Source organism: Empidonax traillii, unplaced genomic scaffold, assembly GCF_003031625.1.
Source record: "Empidonax traillii isolate 1590-97213 ecotype Southwest subspecies unplaced genomic scaffold, ASM303162v1 scaffold499:size456302, whole genome shotgun sequence".
In the NCBI taxonomy this organism is placed as follows: Eukaryota; Metazoa; Chordata; class Aves; order Passeriformes; family Tyrannidae; genus Empidonax; species Empidonax traillii.
Window position 1 is genome coordinate 319,264 of NW_020955692.1, and position 5,143 is coordinate 324,406.

The 5,143-nt window shown below is 46.9% G+C and overlaps 1 long non-coding RNA gene across 3 annotated transcripts in view; it reads left to right on the forward strand.

Moving 5' to 3' along the window:
- Nucleotides 1–3,824, forward strand: part of LOC114063918 — a 4,976-nt gene extending 1,152 nt beyond the window's left edge. The window contains exons 2-4 of one of the 3 annotated variants that reach the window (XR_003572643.1): nucleotides 685–902; nucleotides 1,037–1,127; nucleotides 2,295–3,824. This is a non-coding gene — a long non-coding RNA (uncharacterized LOC114063918). Of the gene's footprint in view, nucleotides 1–684; nucleotides 1,128–2,294 lie in introns of all 3 variants that reach the window. The other 2 variants (XR_003572642.1, XR_003572644.1) reach the window with 2 other exon arrangements.
- Nucleotides 3,825–5,143: the final 1,319 nt, after the last annotated feature.

Here is a 5,143-nt window from a genome sequence, read left to right on the forward strand (position 1 = left end):
TTTTTTTTTTTTTTTTTTTTTTTTTTTTTTTTTTTTTTTTTTAATTTGGGGAGTAATTGCATGTTCTGTGGCGGGATCTGCAGTAGGAAAACACCCACTGCCACCAGAATGTAAACCTTCCTTCCAAGCCAGGACTCCTGTGGGAGGAGGAAAGCTCTGTTGGCCTGCTCAGGGGAGTAAAACACAACAGCTTTTACATCTTGGTGGATCTTGGGTTGTGGAGTGGGAATGGGCAGGACAAGGTTTAGAATGGCCTGTCCTGCCTTTAGGATAGCTTTTCAGGAGGGAGAGCAGGGGCACTGAGGCAGCTGGACCAGAACACTCCCTGTAGGTCCCTTCCAACTGAGCTCTTATTCTAAATCTACTTCTCTTTCCATCGTCCATCACCCACAACTACAGGTTTGCCTGTAGCAGTCAAATATCTTCATACAAAACCCCACGTGGCCTGAGGAGCTGTGCTATTCCCTCCCTGCACTGAAGGTGGAAAGTGTGAAATGCCAGCAAAAAGGAAGCGAAGGAAGGAAAGCAGGGAAGGGTGGGAGGGTGTTGCAGGGGAGTCTGCTGTGATGGCCAAGGATCCCTCCAAAGCAGGAGGAGCTCCAGCAGGTCTCCTGTCACAGGAGGGGCACTGGAGCTGCTCACCTCACAACTGATGGTCCTTATTTTCCCAAATATAACTCACAGGCCCTTTGAAAGCCCCCAGTTCCTCCAGTCCATGGTGACTGCATGAAATGTGGGATGTATTACATGCACTTGGCAATAGAGGCAAACTTGGAGAAAACAGGAAAAGCAACAACAACAACAAAAGAATCTTGAAATTTGGCAGAAAAAATGCAGTGCACAAACCCCACAGGAATGTGAGCATCTTTGCACAAAGCCACTTATGGATGCATTCCTTAAAGGTAATCCCTTCAGACAGAGCGAAGCTGCCATTTCTTTGAAAGATATTAAAGCAGCTGTTGCTAGAACATAGAGAATTTCTGAGCTCTCTGTCAAGGGATGGACATTTGTAATGCTATATCTACTTTATTTACAGTTTGATAGCAAATTCCCAGCTACTGAAGGTAATTGAGACTGCAAACAAAATCTCACTATCCACTGATCTGCCAAATCAAATTTTTTCTCCTGTAAGTATAGTGTTTTTCCTTAGCTTCAGAGAGGAAAAGAATTATGCAGAATGAATGAGAAAGAAAAGGGATTAGTTTATATAATGACCATAGCAGCCATCTCTCCCTTGATCTGTCTGTCATAGTTTATTCTCGAAGATGGGAATGATTATTATTGTAATTTAGAACAGAGCTTGTTCTCTTTCCTTCTGCTGCATCTGCTTACTACTCTCCAAATTAACACATATTTTAATAAAAACTAAATATCCCGATCCTAGCTGGGGTATGGGATGACCCCAGCTGGGATTATGGGCACAGCAAGATTTTCATCTTCTCTGTGTTCCCCTCCTGGAATGTCTGGGCACTGCTCTGGTCCTTGATAGGAATTAAAGCAGCCATAAGGCTATTCCAATGACTTCTGGCTACCAGAGGCCTCAGAAGAGGGTATCTAAGGCAGTAAATCAGCAGCTACGTGTCTCCTGTGCTGTTTTCAAGTTGTGTGGTGCTTCTGAGGATCTCCAGGAGCATCTCCCTGCTCCGTGGTGGTCCCCCAGCATCAGAGAAGGGTGGGTGTCACAGCAGGAACAGGTTGAGGGAGCTGAGCCTCCCTCATGGTCTCTCACTAGCCTGAAAATACATTGTTCCTAAAGCTCTTCAAAATTACACCGGATTTTTTTGCTGTATTTGGGGACTACTCTCACTCCCACGGACCTGTCCCACCCGTGTGTCTGGTGCTCATGTACTGCAGTAACCAACTTTGATGCCAACAAGGCAACTGGGTTGTCCTCCTTCTCTCCCCTGTCTGCACCGAGACTTTCACCGGTCTCAACTCTGACTGAGAAATTTTATTAAACCAAAGCGTTGAGAGATGAACTAATTTATGCACTTCTTCTCCTGAAGTCGCTTTAACATTTACTTTTGTAGTTGTAACTCTAGGGTGAGCAAAGTCACCCCTAAAATCAGGGTATTCACACCTCATCACCCCAGCCCAGCGCTCCCCCAGGGTGTGGGGAAGCATTCACAAGGCAAGAGCTCTGCAGCATTTTGGGGACTCATGGTTAGTGATGGGATTTAACTCCGCAGAACTCCTACAAAACTTAGAAAAGACTCTGCCCTTCACTTCAAAACATCTGTTAATTCTACTTGCGTGCTCATCAGCGAAAGGGCTGCCTATATTTTTCCTTTCAGGTTTGCAAAAATAAGCACCGGTGAATGAAGATGAAAGGGAAATGTTGCTGGTTTCTTCCCTGGAGATCGTATTTCTTACTTGTTGCATAACTGCTTATTTTAGCATCAATCAGCCGAGCCTTTGTTGTGCAGACAATTCTGTCCTTTTAGAGGATTTGTGCAGTATTGTTTCTTCCAAAATGCTTTTTTTTTTTGGTTTTGTTATTAGATTTATTTCTTCTCTTGGCAAATGCCAACTGACAACACCCTGTCAGAGCTCTTCATAAGTGCTACATAAATGTCATACAATGTAAACTGAGTGTTGTATATATCATATACATGACCTTTCTGGAGAACCATCCATCAGGTGCTATCTGAGTGTGTGTGTCACATTTATGTAGCTGCACACAAGTTGTGTTTAAGTGTGCATGTGTGGTAGCCAAAATTCTATTATGGAAAGTGGTCAAAAGGCAGAAATGTCTGAACTCTTCTTCTCGGTGCAACTTCATCTACCCCCTTTGGTTGAAGCAGAACAAGACTTTAATTTCATGTTCAGATACTCTTCTCCTTCTGCATCGCTGTGTGTGCAGTGAGATGGTCAGCAAGGGGCTCAGTGATGCCTATTGTTCAGCACATGAGACTGGGCAGAGTACATTATTCAGCACATTATTCACATGTCTGACCACTTTTGGATTTCAGAGCGGTAGAAAACACAGCTCAAATACTTGTCTCTGCAGCTTTCAGAGCAGAGCAAGGTGCTGATGTTCTGGATGGCAAAAAATGCATTGGGGTTGCATGTAGGCATGCTATGGACCTGCCCTGCCATGCTGTGACCTTCCTCAGAGATGTTGTTCAGAAATCATGGAGAAATGGCCTCAAAGGGTGGTAAGGCTGTAGCGTGCAGGACCAGAGCAGGGGGACCTGCAGGTTCCTGAAAAGACACAGTTATTAATGTCCTCATGGTTCATTCTATAGCACTTTCCACTACACTGCCTCAGCGCTTCAGCACCTTCATCAATCCTCCCCACACGCCCCTTTTGAAGATGGGTCAGGGTGACACATGGATGGATTAAGGTCAGTTTTGACTAATTCAGGGTACTCCATCTGAAAAGCATAATGTCTGCTTTTTCAGAGCATTTAACATGATGCAGCACTTCATACATGCAAGCACAGCACCCACTGCTTCCAGCTGCACGAAGATGGATGTCAGCAATTCAGGCTAAAGGTTTCCAGCCAGTGTGGGCACTACAGCCATCAGCAGCCAAAAGTTTGGGTTAATGACTTTGTTAGCATCATATAGCCTGGGGCAAGGGCACCGAGGGAATCTGCTTCTTTGGGAGAGTTTTCTCCTATTGTCACAATCTCCCTGAGTCTCACAGCCCTTGCATTGCTCCTTGGGCAGTTTATGGTCCTGCAGATAAGATGAGAATCTGGCCAAAGTGTTTTCTTTTTGGCTTACACAGCGGGTCCAGGGTGTGCAGGCGCGGTAGAGGAATCAGATTGGGACAGTGTAATTAAGAACTGCATCAGAGAATGTGTGCACAACAAAACTGGTATGGAATGTCTCATGTGGGACACTTCTGATGTTCTGACCAGGTAACATAATGACCTTCACAATATCCCTTAAGGCAGCCTGTGCACATGGATGAGGTGGGATCCATAGATGAAGTCCTGGCAGTGAATGTTGCTGGACGCTGGAGCAGCAGGGTCAGCACCCACTGAGGTGTCTGGGGCTGACAGGGACTGAGAGACAGGGGCTGTGCTCATGTATCCCACTGCTTCAGCAATCCCAGCAAAGGCTTTTTAACCAGGGGCTGATGTTCCCTGTCCCTGGGGGGTCTGCTGAGAGGGTTCTGAGCACCTGGGGCAGCAAGTGCCCCAGGAGCAGCATTTTCAGAGATTTCAGCAGCATTGGGCTTCACCCCGTCCCCCTCCCCCGTGTTGTGAGCTGCTCTTCTTCAAAGCCCAGTAATATGACAAATTTGGGTGGGTTTATCTAAAAGACCATAAAAGGCTGCTTTGTGCCAAATTTCAAGACCCTATTTTCAGAGTAACAGTCAAAAAAACATAGCAAGCCCAGGAGCGACCAAGATGATGCTCTTCTACTCTGCTTTCATCTTTGGAAGAGGCAAAGGATTTGGAGCATTCAGAAAACATCCAGCACAGGCTGCCAAGGCAGAAAGTTGCAGCCTAATTCATTCAAGTTTGGCAATTTTTAAGGAGCCACAACAGGGATGTACTGTGGGGAGCATCTGGCCACCGTAGCTGTGGTTCCTAGTGGTTTATAACCGGTAATTCAGCGTTTTAGAGCTCACCGGCTTAACGAACGTAAGAGATGATGGCAGATTGTGACTGAAAGACCGTAAGAGATGATGGCAGATTGTGACTGAAAGACTGTCTTTAACCTGAATTTTAATCTTCTGCAGCAATGGTTTAAAACAGTGCAAGCCAACTTCTGTAGGGCCCCGGGGAGCTGGGGAAGATGCACGGTGTACATCCAGTTATTATTATTTTAATTCAAGAAACCGTTTCTATCCCGACAGCACCGCTGCCGTTGTTTTTAATCCCGGGGAAAACAGCTGGCAACAGGCAGCCCTGAACCACCCAGAGCCCAAAACACTCGTTTGGGGAGCGCGCAGCGGGGTCACCCCGCGGGGAGGCGGCCGCGCCGCTCCGCACCTCTGCGCGGAAACTCTGCTAAGTTGTGGTTTTTTTTTTTTTTTTTCGGGGGGGAACACACTCATGTCCACACACACGCGGATCGGGAAGAGGGGGGCTCTGCTGCCGCAGCCGCATCCCCAACCCCTCCGGAGCGGGCGCGGAGGCTCCGCGTATCCCCCCCCCCACCACCCTCCCCGGCGGTTCCCACG